This window comes from Macaca mulatta, chromosome 8 (assembly GCF_049350105.2).
Source record: "Macaca mulatta isolate MMU2019108-1 chromosome 8, T2T-MMU8v2.0, whole genome shotgun sequence".
Lineage (NCBI taxonomy): Eukaryota > Metazoa > Chordata > Mammalia > Primates > Cercopithecidae > Macaca > Macaca mulatta.
In genome coordinates, this window is record NC_133413.1 from 129,279,633 (window position 1) to 129,295,554 (window position 15,922).

General features: G+C 39.6%; 1 long non-coding RNA gene across 1 annotated transcript in view; it reads left to right on the forward strand.

Moving 5' to 3' along the window:
• Positions 1 to 15,195, forward strand: part of LOC106999911 (uncharacterized) — a 141,674-nt gene extending 126,479 nt beyond the window's left edge. Inside the window, exons 3-4 of the long non-coding RNA XR_013396955.1 lie at positions 10,662 to 10,784; positions 11,989 to 15,195. This is a non-coding gene — a long non-coding RNA (uncharacterized LOC106999911). The remainder of the gene's footprint in view (positions 1 to 10,661; positions 10,785 to 11,988) is intronic.
• Positions 15,196 to 15,922: the final 727 nt, after the last annotated feature.

The window sequence follows — 15,922 nt, forward strand, 5'->3', positions numbered from 1 at the left end:
TTCTCTAACTTGCAGTTAACCAACACAAAGTACCATGAAAACTTGAAGAAATAGGAAAATGTGTCTCAAACAAAGGAACAAAATAAACCTGAAACCGATCCTAATAAAACAGAGATATATGATCTACCTGACAGGATATTCAACATAACCATCATAAAGATACTCAACAAGATTAGGAAAACAATGCATAAGCAAAGTGAAAATTTCAAAAAAGAGATAAAAAATATTAAAAAACAGACATTTTAGAGCTGAAGAATGTAACTGAACACTAGAGGTTTAACAACAGACCAGATCAAGCAGAAGAAACAGTGAACTCAAAGACAGATCATTGGAAATTACCCAGAGAAGCAAGAAAAAAAGAATGAAATAGTAAGCAAGAGTAAGAAAAGCTTAAGGGACTTTAAGGACACCATAAGTAGACCAATATATGCATTATGAAAGTCAGGGAAGAAAAAGAGGGAGAGGAAAGAAATGGACAGAAATATTATGTTAAAAATATAGTTTCCAGGCTGGGCATGGTGGCTCATGCCTGTAGTCCCAGCACTTTGGGAGGCCGAGGTGGGTGGATCATGAGGTCAGGAGATTGACCATCCTGGCCAGCATGGTGAAACCTCGTCTCTACTAAAATACAAAAAATTAGCTGGACCTGGTGGCACTCCTGTGTAGTCCCGGTTACTCATGAGGCTGAGGCAGGGGAACAGCTTGAGCCTGGGAGGCAGAGGTTGCAGTGAGCCAAGATCGTGCCACTGCACTGCAGCCTGGTGACAGAGTGAGATTCTGTCTCAAAAAAAAAAAAAAAAAAAGAAAAGAAAAAAGAAAAAACATCTCTGAAAACATCTCAACTCTAAAAAAGGAATTGGACATCTAGAATCAGGAGGCCTAACAGACTTCAAATAAGTGAAATTCCTCCAAAAATGTACACTTAAATTTATTATAATGAAAGTGTCAACAGTTAATGATAAACGGGGAATTTTGAAAGCAGCAAGAGAAAAAATGACCTGTCACGTACAGGGGATCCTCTATAAGATCTCTCATGAGCTTATTTTTCAGCAAAATCTTGCATGCCAGAAGCAGTGGGATGATTTATTTAACGTGAAGGGGGAAAAAAATTGCCAACATAGAATAGTATACATGGAAAAAAAAATTCCCTTCAAAAATGAAAGCTAGGTAAAGACTTTCTCAGACCAAAACAAGCCAAGAGAGTTCATCACCACCCAACCTGCCTGACAAGAAATGTTAAGGGGAGTTCTTTAAGTTGACAAGAAATGATGATAACATAAAAGCATATAAAAGTATAAAACTCACTGGTAATGATGAATATATAGACACATGGTAATGTAATACTCTGAGAGTGGTAAGCAAGTCACTTTTAAATTCTGTACAAACGTTTTAAAAGAGTATTACAAATAACTATAAATATAAAATTATGTTCATGGATACATGATATAAAACGATGTTAAATGTGACATTAATAACAAAATGGTGATTAACCTAGCTGATGAGATGCTAAGGATTTTGTGATAGTTTCATGGTGGCGGAAGTCATGGGCCCTCCGAGAAGAAGAGCCCTGGTGATGCCACTGACTTAAGGCTGGTACTCCAAGGGAGTGAACCTTAAGGAGGAGAATGAATTCCAATTGGCCAGCCCTCAAAAGGAGCTGCAGCTCAACTTCACATCCTCTTAATTCCTGATATTGGATCGAGATGATCCAGGATTGCTAGGAGCTGTTAGTGAAAACAAAGGCAAATCATCTCTGGAAAAGATAACAACAAGCTAGTCTTCATTTTATTTTTAGAAACAATTTTTAGAAACAATTTTACAAATACAAAGTTCCAACCACAAAGACCAACCAAAAAAAAAAAAAAAAAAAAAAAACAAAAAACACACACACACACACAAAAGAAAAAACAGGCAAATGAGGAGACATAACCACAGAAAGAAACTTTAATAGAAACAATAGAAAACAGATACAGATCCACAGAGTTTCCGGAAATTCAGAGACTAACTTGAAAATTAAGCAATGTTACAGTGCCCAAGGAAATAAAAGGAGAGAAGGAAATTTCAGCGGAGAATTGGAAACGACGTCATTTTAAATCTTTGCCCTCACAAACAGGGCAATAGTGAATAGACTGGTGCATGTATATATGTAGAAGGAATATGTAGACAATAGAGATATGAAATTTCTGTGTCAAAAACATATGCAGTTGTAATTTTGGTAGCTACTTTGTCCTGCCTAGAAGTGTTACCAATGTATAGTCCCACCGACAAAGTAGTAAAGTAGATGTTTCCCTATACCCTTGATGACTCCTGTATCAATAAATTTTAAAAATATTTTCTGGCCGGGCGCGGTGGCTCAAGCCTGTAATCCCAGCACTTTGGGAGGCCGAGACGGGCGGATCACGAGGTCAGGAGATCGAGACCATCCTGGTTAACACGGTGAAACCCCGTCTCTACTAAAAAATACAAAAAACTAGCCGGCCGAGGTGGCGGACGCCTGTAGTCCCAGCTACTCGGGAGGTGGAGGCAGGAGAATGGCGTGAACCCGGGAGGCGGAGCTTGCAGTGAGCTGAGATCCGGCCACTGCACTCCAGCCTGGGTGACAGCGCGAGACTCCGTCTCAAAAAAAAAAAAAAAAAAAAAAAAAAAAAAAATTTCTAATATTATGGATGAAAATGGGTATCACTGTAATTTTTATTTGCATTTATCTTACTGGTAAAGTTGAATACAATTGCACATGTTTAAGGTCTATTGTTATTTTTTTCTGTAAATATCCGTTTAATTTTTCCATTGAATTGTTGATCTTTAAAAAAATGATTTATGGGAGCTCTTTATACATTGTACAAATTTGTCCCTGTTTTCTAAGATATAAATTGAAAATATTTTTTCTCATTTTTGTCCCTGAGTATTTTGACTTTGGTTACTGTGGGTTTTGCCATGCCAAATTTTTTTATACTCAGATTTGTATACATATTGTTTCTTTACTTCCAGTTTTTATATCATGTTTAAGAAAGACTTTGCCACTGTGACATTGTGTATAAGAAATTGCTATCATGGTTTATTCTTGCACTTTTACGGCTTGATTTTTTTAAAAACTATATTATTGATCCAACTAAATTTTTCTTTTGGATGACTCTCCAATTATTCCAATATCATTTATTGAGTTATTATTTTCTTCACTACACTCCTAACAACAAGCATGAGAGCTCGAATATTCCCACAACCCATAGCAATACTTGCTTGCTTTTCTGTATGCTGATATTTTTGGTTTTAATTTCTCCTGTGTAATGCCTGTTCATATATTCTTTCTAAGTATTCATTTTTAATGTATCTACATATTCTTCATAAAAAAAGGTCATACCAATTTCGTATTATCGCTAGGCAGGTTTCTCAATATGTTATTTACATTTGAAAGATTTCCAAGATTCCTTCAAGCATTACAATTTTGCAATTGAAAAAAACATTAAAAAATGATTTATATCAGGAGTCTCTGACTTTTATAAAAGGGATTTACTTTTAATTTTCCCACAAGCTGCATGGCTAAATGTGACACGAAAGTAACTTAGAATTCTAAAATACCTAGATGTTTGGACAATGTTTGTGTCCTCTCAAAATTCAAATGTTGAAATCCTAACTTCCTATGTAATGGATGTGGGGTCTTTGAGAGTTGATTACATCATAAGTAACGAGATTAGTGCCCTTATAGAAGAGACCCCAGAGAGAGCCCTTATCCTCTTTGCCATATGGGAATAAAATAAGAAGTTAGTAGTCCATAACCCAGAGAGGACCCTTGGTAGAGCCCAACCATGCTGGCACCCTGATCTTGGATTTCCAGCTGCAGAACTGTGAGAAATAAATTTCTGTTGTTTATATTCCACCCATTCTATGGTACTATATTACAACAGCCTCAATGGACTCAGACACTAAGGGATGAAGAGGGAGCAGGAAGTCAATGTAGGCACATCAATCATTTCAGAAACATATTTACTCACTAATTGAATAAACATCTACTAAATTTATTACATGCTGGGCTTTGTAATAAATGTTTGTGATAGAGATGACTAAGTCGCCTCCCTTGAAAAACACATGTCTAGTGGGGGAGAGATGCATGTATAAACAAGTGAATTGCAAGAATTACTACAGAAACATTAGCCAAGGACGGAGGACAGGTTTCTTCCACTTTATGACTCAGATTTTCCAGTGTTAAATTAACATGTTTACTATATGGATGACACATTTTCAGTCATATTAGGGGAGGAAAAAAAGAAAATAAAATGAGATTAAACCATTGACTTTTGTATTCAGTCAGCAAATATTTACTGATGACTCATTTTTTCATTATGCCAGGTGTTAGGGATAAAAAAGCTAGCAAATATTAAATGATAGCTTTCAAAGGACAAAGAGTTATCATGTGATTGTAAAACTCCCAGGAGCAGTAGTTCCCTATGGTCCATAGCAAAGTGATCCAGAAGGTTTAACATATTCCTTAGTTATCTATGTTTAATGTCAGGGATCATAATACGTGTCTATATATGGGAGTAAGCATTTTGATTTCTGACTGTGTTTGCATAACGCTAATTCCATCTGGTTTTGCTGAGAACAAACAGAGATGCATGAAAAAGAAGAAATGTTACGGCTCTGCTTGCACAGATAGTGACCTGACTCTTCCAGGGTCTCCTCAGGCAGAGGTGTCGTGAATAAGGTCAGTTCTGTTCAGTAATATTCCACCACTATGCCAGCAAAGAGATATTTTCCATGCAGACGAGACTGAGTACATTCAGATTTAATGGTATCTAACAGAAAAGCAGAAGTTGGTTATGAAAAATCTATGAAGAAGCTTGAAAGCTAGAGGTGATGTTGACTTTAAATGTAGATATGGTCACTTTATTTCCAAGGCATTGATGGAGTTCTTTGAAGCCCAGCGATTGTAGGAAAGAGTAATTTTAGACAGTTCTTTCTTTAAATTCCCATCAAGAAATATATTGGACATTGAAGTTGCCTTTCATCATTTTTCTACTCTTCCCTCATTATGAATCCATCAAAGATGTAGGTCAATTGGAATAATTCCACTCTACTTAGCATAGTGATTGGCTCATTGGGAGCCACACAGGGCTGCATGGAGGAGTACAATTGAACTAGGCTTTCAAGAGTAGAATTTCCATAAATGGAGAGCATGTCATAGGCAAAAGTGAAGAAACAGGAATATGCATGGTTTTTTTGGGAACTGTGAGCAAATCTTCTTTAACTAGAGCAAAATGTTACACTGTTTTTATCTCCCAGAGCTGTCCAGCTGATTAACCTCATTTCTCACATTCAGCAAGCAATTATTGAACGGTGCATAGTACTGTACTGAGTAATAGATAGGCTTCAAAGGAAGTTGCTTTTGGGTTGAAAAACTTTACTGCAAAGATAAACCCATTGATTTTAGAACTGAAAGCACCTATGAAATGATCCAGCAGAATTCATTCATTTCCAAGTACAGAAACTGAGTCCCAGATAGCTTAAATGAATGGAAGCAGCAATGTATGCAGAGAGAACCGTAAGTTTTAAGAGCCATTTAAACTCCCACTTTGATTTCCATCTCCTGCAAAGTGGCAGTATTAGCACAGGAAGCTGTTGTTGGGATTCAGGGAGACAGCATATGCGAAGCACCAGGCACATAACAGATACTAAATTAATTTTCCTTTAATGTTCTCCCTTCACTTTATTGTGAGCAACATAGTGATTTCGTGGCAGAGTTAGAAATAAGAATATACTGCTTTGAACCTACAAGAGAATTTCCTCCTGCCCAGTACAGCAGTCCATTGTTAGAAATCCCATGAGAACTAACCTCAAAGGCCTCAAATTTCTCCAAAGAGCAACTTTTTTTTTCCCCCCACAAACTTATTTCTCTTTGTCCTGTGCATATACCAGGCTCATTCTTGCTTTTTTTTTTTTTTCTTTTTTCTTTTTTAGACTGAGTCTCACTCTGTCACCCAGGCTGGAGTGCAATTGTATGATTTCAGCTCACTGCAACCTCCGCCTCCCGGGTTCAACCAATTCTCCTGTCTCACCCTCCTGAGTAGCTGGGATTACAGGCATACACGACCACGCCCAGCTAATTTTTGTATTTTTAGTAGAAACAGGGTTTCACTATGTTGGCCGGGCTGGTGTTGAACTCCTGACCTCAAGTGATCTGCCTGCCTCAGCCTCCCAAAGTGCCAGGATTATAGGCGTGAGCCACCAGGCCTGGCCTCATTCTCTTTTTTAGACCTGTGGACGTCTTATTTCTAAACCCCTACTGCTGCAGGAATGTCTTTCTTCCTTCTTTCTATCTATTCAAATCCTCTCCTTTATTCATTTATTCAGTCATTCAGTCTGAATGGGGTCAGTCCGTCATTAAACATGTGTTGAGTACTTACTGTGTGGCAGGCAACTGGTCTAAGGTTTGAGATTACAGTACTGAAGGGAATATCCCTGCCTTTAAGGAATCTAGCTGGGGCACACCCTAGTTGGAAAGCAGATATGTTCACTCCAGGAAAGGTAAGAAATAATGTTGTGAAGGTATGAGTATAATGCCTTGGGAACATGGGGCAAGGGAAGACTGACTCTATGTGAAGGGGCCTCTGCCATTATTCTACCCCAATTATACATCAATTGCCTTTTTTTTTCTTTATTTTTGCCTCCTATTAACATATAAAGATGGCCACACACAACAGAAACCGTAAGTGTATATACTGCTCGCTATCATTGGATAAATGCCAGGATGTGGGTATAAGTAGCTATATCTAGCCAGAAAGGACCAAGGCAATCTAATCAAGCAGAATATGTTAATGAGGTACCTCAGGTTTATCCAGAAAAGTGAGTTATGCTTAGGGGTATAGGATGAGTAATTTCTTCACCAACAAACTTTAGAAGGGACCTAATGCAGGGTTTTAAAATCTTGCTTGCATGCCAGAATTATCTGGGGAACATTTGAAAAATACAGATGACTAAGCCCAATCCTAGACTTATAGAAGCACGATGTTTTAAAATAAAGTGCAGGAATATGGATTTTTAAGTATTACATGGGTGATTCTAATGATTAGCTAGTAACGGTTGGGAAGTGCTGGTCTATTTTGTGCCAACATTTGCAGAACACTGAGAACACGGACATGAATAAAATACTGTCGATTCTACTCCTGCCTTATAAGACAGGTCTCTATCCTGGAAAACCTGCCAGTCAGGTGGAAGGGACAGGCAAGGAAATATACAAAACCAGATATCTTAGAGAAATAGATATAAAGTGAGGTTGCAACACAGAGATAGAAAGGACCAACTCACTCTTGGGAAAAGCAGGAAGTTTCTTAGAATATGGTGCATTTGAGATGAGATATAAAGGACTTGGGGGTTTCTCAAATGAAGGGGGTGAGAAAAGACATTCCAAGCGTAGACTTGAGCCTCTGGCTCCCACTGGACTTAGCCAGCAAGTCTAAGAGGTGCCTGAGTTATAAAGATTGGGGTACTTATACTCTGGGGCCAGGCTCTTAGATGTGTCTGAGGTGGAAACTGATGTTCATCATTTATGTCACTAATTTACACCTGTTTCATATATCATTTTCATTTCATTCAATCAGACATTTCCTGGGTGCCTTTGTACCTAGGAGACATTCTCAAACAGAATTTGCAATGGGAACACACAAGATGGACAAAAATTGTCTCGAATTTGAAGCCCAAGAAAAACTTCCTGAGAAAGATGATGCTAAAGTTAGTCTTAAAAGTTAGAGTTCTCATAAAAATGAGAAAAGGCGGAAAAGGGCTGAATTGTTTTGCGAGTATTACACAATGCATGGAGATGAGAGTGAATTCTACACATGCAAGGACCTTCATGTCCTATGAGGCTGGACCATGGCATTGGGTAAGAGATGGTGGCTATGAATTAGCCTGGGGAGGAAGGTCTGTTTCAGGCTGTTAAAAGATTTCTTATGCTCTGCTGGAGTCTGAACTTCATGTAGGCGGCATTGGGAAACCCTAATTATTTAATGCAGGGCAGATGAGGTCTGATTTACTTTTCCAAAAGGTCATTCTGAGCACATATATCTTTTTTTTTTTTTCAGCAGAATTGTAAACATCCTCTCAACAGACATCACATCTTGATTCATTTCTTTTTGTTTCACCAGCAAGTGCTTAGCAGAGTAAGTGGCACACGTTTTGAGAGGTCAATAGTTAATGGATTCATTAATTGATTGGGAGGTACAAACCCATCCTTGAGTGAATGCTATAATATGGACTCTATATCCTATGCTGTGGCTAATATTTGGATATCTCAAGCAATCTTAAGCCATGTTTCTTAATTTTAACATGCACACAAATCACCTGGGGATCTTGTTAAAACAGAGTTCTTAATTTATTATATCCTGGGTAGGGTCTACGATTCTGCACTTGTAACAAGCTCTCGGATGTTGCTGTGCCTGCTGCTGATGTGGATTTCCAATTGTGAGTGGCCAGGATCTTAACACTCAGTTGCCTTATTCAGGAAATCTCTGATAGTGGGGTTGTTTATGAACTGTGAAACTTTCTACAGGGATTTTAGAAATGGAGAAGTTCCACCATGAGAGACTCCTCCTTGACTAAGACTCCACACAGCTCCTTTGGGACTGGTTTTGAAGGCGATGGCAGGTCTTTCATGCCCCTGGGACAAACATTGATATTATTTGCCTTTAAGGGAATTTCTGGTGCTGCTGCCAGTTTCTTCTTTGCTCTGCCAAGTATTGAGTTCCACAAGAAAAATCCATTAGTAACAGCAGAGTTGATAATAGAACAGCAGATAAAGTCAAAGGGCTCTAAAAACAGCGTGCTATCAGCGTGTAATTTGTTTAGGCCTATGTAGAATAAAGTCCTTTCTCATGAATTTTCAAGTTTGAAATTTGATTATAAACCAGTTTGTCATTTCTTGATATTTTCCTTTTCTTCCCTGTTCATTTTTACATACTTAATTGTCATATAATGGCATTCTGGATGTCCCTTGGACCTCGCCAGCGTGTAGACACAAAGACAGCCACATCAGTTAGGCTGAATTCTTCTGGCTCAATGCCACTCATTACTGTGAGCAGGAGCTTTGTTCTCTGACCTCTCTAGTGGCTCTCAGAGAAGCCCCAGGCTATGCTCGATGTTAGTGTAGGCGGTTGCTTACACTTTTTTCATCATCTAGCAATGGACCCCCAATGGCTGCTCCATCCTCATATGGCTTCCAACAATGCTGCCCTGGCATCCACTCCATGCACGGGTAGGGACATCCCTCCCTTGGACTGAAGCTGACCTTTCTGAGCCTAAGCTGGTAGGCAAATACTGTCTTTTCTGAGCCTAAGCTGGGAGACACTCAAGGGTAGCAGTAAAGGGAATTGTCTCTGGAGATGGAATGCCACATATCAGCTATGTGATTTGTGCAAGTTGTTGAATCACTCTAAACCTCCGATTTCTTACCTGTACAATGAGAATAACTAGAGTTCTATAATCTCAAGATTGCTGAGAAAATCTTGTTGGCACAAGATTATTGTTGGCACATATAAAACAATACATGCTAACCATCATTCACTGGTTTTCTCTTTATCACCGTGTCCCAGCCTGGGCAAGCTTTATTTTTATTTCACCACAACACAGCTGAGACCAGTTAATAACATCTAATATGACATGGCTGATGGCTCAGGAATAAGAAGAAGGGATTAAAATCAGAGGAAAGTGCAGCTGCTATTTAATATGGAGGCTCTCAGCTGCAATAGCCCCAGAGGTATGCTTCTGGGGGTGTCTTTCAGGGACCTTCTTGCCTCCCTGCAGGACTGTCTTTGTCAGAAGACATCTTTGCCATAAGTCAAAAGAATATCCTTGAACTTATATCAACTCCTTTTAGTCCAAGCTTAGAGATGAGAATTGTTATCTTGGGGTTCATTTCCTTTTCTGGCATGATCTCCTTCTCAGGGTTTCCTTACCCCACTGCCTCTAAAATGATTTTTCTAAAACACATTTATTACTTCACTTTCTCCTGAAAACCACAGGTTGTCCCCCTGGCACTTAGGACACAAAATTCCTATTCGCACAAGAGGTTCTTTATGTGTGCTGATCTTTCTTTGTGAGGTGCACTTTTCTCCTGGTTTTTTCTTTTTTCAGAAAATGTCCATTCAGTGCTCATGGCCCGGATAAAACCTGACTTCCTCTGTGGATTCTTCCTGGAATTGTCTGGCACACTATATCCCCAAATCTCAGCCAGGCTTCCTCCTCCAGGCCCCATGACACTCCGCACCTTACTGCGTTAACATCATAACGTGTCATAATTTTCCTCCAGTTCTGCCTCTCCCATTAAAGTTGTGCTCTGTGAAAAGGGATGCTTTATCTTATTAATTGTAGTATCCAGTGTGGCACACAGTATCTGGTCATATGGGTGGCCGGTGAATAAACTAATATTTACTGGGCATTTTGTGGGCTTCCCGTTCATCTACTCTGATAAGTACTGTAGATCTGTGAGATAAGTAGGGCCGGTATTACTCTGATCTCCAGTTTATATATGAGAAAAGGAGGTTCACAGAGTCAGGTACCTTGTCCACAGTCACTGGGTCAGCTAAGCCAGGTAAAAGAAGATAGATTTGGACTCAGACTTTTAACTTTAATTTCAGTGTCCACTTTCACTACTTTGTACTGTTTCCTTTGGACAGAAACTAAATCCTGGTAGATAAAGGGGAAGACCTAAAGGAAGACAAGACAAGGGACTAAGGAAATGTTGGGGAAGATGAGAACACACTCAGAAACCACAACTGAAGAATTCCTAGGACTCCCAGGTAAAGCTGCTTGGGTGTAATACATCCTTGGGCATATTGTTGACTGACTTTTAGGCTTGAGGGAAGACTTTGTTTTAAACAAGGTGGATGGAAATGAAGGTGTGGAGAAACACCATGAGAAAGATTTTAATGCAAAGCCAACCCAAGCACCATCTCTCAGAGCCTCATTTCTTTTCAGCAGCTCTCTGGATTGTTCTAAGAGGTGATGGGTAATTTTATAAAAGTCTTAAGCTGTTGTTAAGAGATCTTTTTAAAGCTGAAGGCAAAACAAACAAACATGATATCCTACAAAGCTGAGAATAAGCTTCAGAGAGAGGGAAGGCAGCAGAAATAGTTACTGGGATGGGGAAAGAGATCGCAATGTACCTTGTCTCAAGCCCTGTGAACACTGTCGCCTCACCCACTTGCAAAGTCCCGTGGGCAGCCTGAGCTTGGCTAAGAGGGGAGGCAACAGAGACGCCAGGATGGGAGAGCTCGGAGCTATTTCGGACTCCAGGCCAACATCCACGGAGACCTTGAGTTACGTCATCGGAACTGTCTGGACTTTGGTCCCCTTATGCCAAATGCGGTTTCCGGAAAAAGGATCCTCAGCGTATTTGGAAGCTCATCAACTAAAAGTTGTCTCGTCACTTTCATGCGTGAGATCTTTTCATTTGTGAAGAGCATATTATTTTGCTTAATTATGGGCTGTGAGGAGATGGCATAGAGCAGTGGAAAAAGCCTGGGCTCTGGAGTCAGAGAGACCTGGGTCTGAATCATGGCTCTGCCATCCACCAGCTACAGGACACTGGCCTGGTGGGCCTGCTTCCTTGTCCATAAACTGAGAATAATCTTGCAATAATTAACTATCTTAGAGGGAGGTTGTTAGGATAAGATAATAAATGCACGTCAAGAATCTTGTTCTGCTGTTCAGATATTGAATCATCATTTGCCATTATTAATAAAGTATCTGACTTTTAATACAGTAACATTTAGCATATGAGATTTCTCATTCACTCTAACAGTATGGGTATAGTGGTGTACATAATCTCCTTTTGCTTGTGAATACTGCTAATATTAAATTCCCATTTCTCAAAGACGTTTTCTTATATGGAGTCTTACTGATGATGATTTTCAGCACCCTGACAATTTGTTGTTTTTAAATACTTACAGTTTATTTTGTAATCATCTATGCCATAACTAATTACACTTTTTTTTTTTCAAGGAAAGGGGCATATCCAGAAAGGAGATAAGATCGGAAGCCTTTATTTCCACCATTCAGTCACTCACTGCCTGAGACTTCATTTCAAGTAAGGGGATAATATTTGGCCCCTATGTATCTTACAAGGGTTGTTTCCCTAAGAAAAAAAATTAGGTAAGATCATAAGTGAGAAAGGAGTTTTTGAATTAAAAATATATACAAATGCAAGTTATAACAATTTTTGTTCTGGATATTTTTGCAGCAGATAGAAAAGTTCTTTGTGCTGTGGCCACCTGCCTAATGCTGTTGACTGGCTGGTAATAGATGCCTGGGAGTCATTTTGAGGTTACTTAGAGCCTCTTTCCACCACCAGATGGAAGGAAATTGGGCAACTTCTTGAGTAATTGGCTCTTCTGACTCACGTTTCTTGCATTGTGACCTGGGTGCTACCCAGGATGAGCAAGGAATTTCCTCTCTGGAGTTGTTTAAGGAATAGCCCTAAACATTCAGCTTCATCTTTTTTTAATGCCTCCTCTAACACTATCTGAGCAGCCACAGAAAAGTATTTGCTGCTGCCGTATTTCAGATCAGCTGAGATATATTTTGAGTAAGTACTCTGGGAAAGGCACAGAATACCATTTCTTTACTGAGGTTCTCTTCAAGGATTTCCATCCCCCCTTAAAGACCTAATTGGGATGGAGCAATGTATTTAGAACATGATGTGAGTACCAACAAGGAGTCAGGAGACACCTTTCAGCTGTACTTCTTTATTCTTCCCCCCTTGCTTCCTCTGTCTCTGGTTTACCCTTTTACATCTCTTCTTTTTCCTTTCTTTTCTTGTATTACTTTCTCTTGATCAATAGACCTGCCGTAGCCTTCCCAGACATAAATTATCAGCTTCCTTAGAAGGCCTCGGAATGTGAACAGTTGTAGCCAGTTAGTCCAGGTCTTAGATTCTCACCCCTTGCTGTGTATGTAATTATCCAGGGAGCTTAAAAGGTACTGAGCCATGGGCCCCAATGGAATCATTATTCCTGGGGGGTGGGATGGGCCCTAGACCTGGTATTTTCAAAAACTTTCAAAAATGATTCTAAAACATATGCAGGTTAAACTGGTTGCAGACACCCAGGAAGCAAAAATATGACAAAACTACCCTAAAAGTAAAATAAGATTTTTGGCTCAAAGTGCAGTAATCCTGTTATCTGGCCACCTTATTTGTGTCCTATTCATCAAATAAATGGATTTGTTTTGTTTTTTGAGAACCACAGAAAGAAAAATTGGTCATGCCCAGGCAAATCTTACAGGTGAGTTCTACATTTAAGGCAAGTGGCCATAAAACACTTCTACAGCTAATATTTGTTGAGAGCATGTTCTGAGTCATGTGCTATGCAGAATACGTTTACCATACATTGTCTCATTTAATCCTCTCAACAACTCTGAGGCATTATTATTCTTCTGGGTTTACAAATGAAGAAAGAAAGGCACCAAGCAATTGCTTAACTCGCTCAGCACCTGACCACTAGTTAGAAGTGGAGCTGGGAGATTTGAGTATAAGCAGGTAGACTGCAGAATCTCCCTGTTAATCATCGTGTTATATCTCCTTTACACTGTGACAATTAAGGTAAAATTACAAAAATTCATGAGAGCAGTAGTTCTCAATCTTGCCTGCATAGTAGAATTGTTGGGAGAGTTTTGGGGAAAAAAAAAAAAAGAAATCCTTTGCTCAGGTCATGTGATCAACCAATTTAATCCATATCTGATATGGTTTTGCTGTGTGCTCCTCGAACTCTCATCTTGAACTGTAGCGCCCATAATTCCCACGTGTTGTGGGAGGGACCCAGTAGGAGGTAATTGAATCACGGGGGCAGTTTCTCTCATACTGTTCTGGTGGTAGTGAATAAGTCTCACGAGATCTGATGGTTTTTCAAGGGAAACCCCTTTCACTTGGTTCTTATTCTCTCTTGCCTGCTGCCACGTAAGACATATTTGCCTTCCGCCATGATTGTGAGGCCTCCCCAGCCACATGAAACCGTGAGTCCATTAAACCACTTTTTCTATATAAATTACCCATTCTTGGGAATGTTTTTAGCAGCATGAAAATGGACTAATATCATATCTCTCAAGAATGTGACTCTTGGGAGGCCAAGGTGGATGGATCACTAGGTCAGGAGTTCTAGACCAGCCTGGCCAACATGGTGAAACCTTGTCTCTACTGAAAATACAAAACTTAGCTGGGCGTGGTGGTGGGCACCTGTAATCCTAGCTACTTGGGGGGCTGAGGCAGGATAATCGCTTGACCCCAGGAGGCAGAGCCTGCAGTGAGCCGAGATTGTGCCACTGCACTCCAGCCTGGGTGACAGAGCAAGACTCAGTCTCAAAAAGAAAAAAAACAAAAAATTAGACCCAAGCATTTTAAAAGTGTGCCCCAGGTGACTCTATGTTACAATCAAGGTTGAAAAATACTGGATTAGAGGAATGAGAACAATACAGATGAGAATCATCAGGGAAAGCTTCACAGGTGAAGTATTGCCAGAACTTGTCCTGTGGCAGGCAGAATAATGTTCTCCCTGACCCAAGATGTCCACATCCTAATCCTTGTGACCTTTGAGTATGTTACCTTCCATGACAAATAGGAAGTAAGATTGCAGATGGAATGAAGGCTGTGAATCAGCCGACCTAAAATGGGAAAGTAGCTTGGGTTATCCAGGTGGACCCAATGTAATCTCATGGGCCCTTAATGGAAGAGGGAGAGAGAAATGAGAGAATCAGAGTCAGTGGCCTCAGAAGGACTTGGCCCAATATTGCTGACTTTGAAAATGGAAATGGACTCTAGGAATGCAGGTGGCCTCTAGAAAATGAAGAAGGTCAGGAAGCAGATTATCACTCAGAGAGAGTAAGCAGAATGGACATGTTTTGGCCAACATGATTCTAATCCAGTGAGACCCATTTTGGGCTTCTGACCTCCAGAATTACATGGGAAAAAAAAAACTGTAGTGTTTCATGATGTTATTTGGCAGAGAAAATAAGTTGTATTTTTAAGAATTTGTATGAGACTGTTAGTGTTAATCAAGAATAACTGGTTGAAATAAAAATAATAAAGGTAGTAATGATTTTGAGAAAAAAGTATTGTTAAAGCCACTGTTCGTGGAAATTTGTTTCAGCAGGAAATTAGTACAGTGGCTTAATAAAAAGGGAGAATTTAGAGAAAATATATGGTGGGAATGAAAAATATGTGTTTAGCTACAGATTAGATTTTTATGTTGAAGCGCAGCATATATTTTGGAGAATTACACGAAGCCCTTGATAGCTAAGCAGAAAAATGTGGTTATAAGAACAGAGGAGGCAAATGTACTGGAGTTTACTAATAACAAGGTATGTTGTGGATCATACATGTACTAGGCACCTACATATCTGCTCTATGAAATCCCTCTACGATGTAGACATTTGTAACTTGTAGCTGAACCATGATTCAAACTCAAGGCTCTGGACTCCAGAATTAGTGTTCATTCCAGTTACCACACTGTGCCTTTCCTCCTTGCTAAGACCATTTGGAATGCTAGTGATTTTTCTTATCTCCCTGAAGCACATGGCAAGGAACTGTGATCTCACAGAGGACCTCATGGTGCAGAGACAAAGGGTTCTTGTACAAGTTTCTTAGAGGAAAAAATAAGTGGTGATAACTAGGATGTTTAAAGAAAATTGACCTGACAGTTACATGCAAGAAGGATTGTAGTTGGTGAACCTAGAGGCAGGCAGAACAGTCAGGAAGTTCGACAATAACTTAGGCTCCTGAGGGTTTGAACTCTGAGTGGCAGTGGATGTGGGAGTGAAGGGGAGATGAATTCAGGAAAACTTGAGAAGAAAATCAGTTGAAGGGAAGATAACTTGCTTGAGAAGGGCAAAAGCACGGCATAGTCAAAGACAATTCCAGGTTTTCAAGTCTGGCAAGATGAAAAGA